This window comes from Penaeus monodon, chromosome 29, assembly GCF_015228065.2.
Source record: "Penaeus monodon isolate SGIC_2016 chromosome 29, NSTDA_Pmon_1, whole genome shotgun sequence".
NCBI lineage: Eukaryota > Metazoa > Arthropoda > Malacostraca > Decapoda > Penaeidae > Penaeus > Penaeus monodon.
Window position 1 is genome coordinate 23339600 of NC_051414.1, and position 555 is coordinate 23340154.

The window sequence follows — 555 nt, forward strand, 5'->3', positions numbered from 1 at the left end:
GAAAATTTTAAAAAAATGAGGTTTTTTTTGAAAGAAAATATTTTCTATAAGATTATTTTCCCTCCCATTTAAACAAAATGAAGTTTAAACAGGTCTCCATAGAACTTTACTGTAAGCTGGGCATGCACTTACTGCCTAGTTCACTGAAATATTATGCAGAATTTTACCTGGTTATCTATTGCTAAAAGACTAGTCATATTTCACATCACCTGTGAATGGCCAATTTTAGTTTTTCTCATGCATCATTTTCTTTCATTCAGATGCAAAACCATATCAAAACCCCTTTTTATTTTTTTCTCAAACTTTTAAAAGAAAATTGGGTATCTATTTTTTCTGTATGGGGGGGGGGGGGGGATTACTGTTAAAAATAAATGACATACAGCATTAATACTGCAACATACTTTCACTTATTCATCAGTGTTAACAAATAAAATACCAGTAAATTCCTTGGAGTATCAATAAAGCTGTAATAATAATTCAATTCTTGATATATAAAAGACGTAACTTATTACAAAACCAAGGTTTCAAGTATATTGTGTGTCCCCTGTTAGTCAG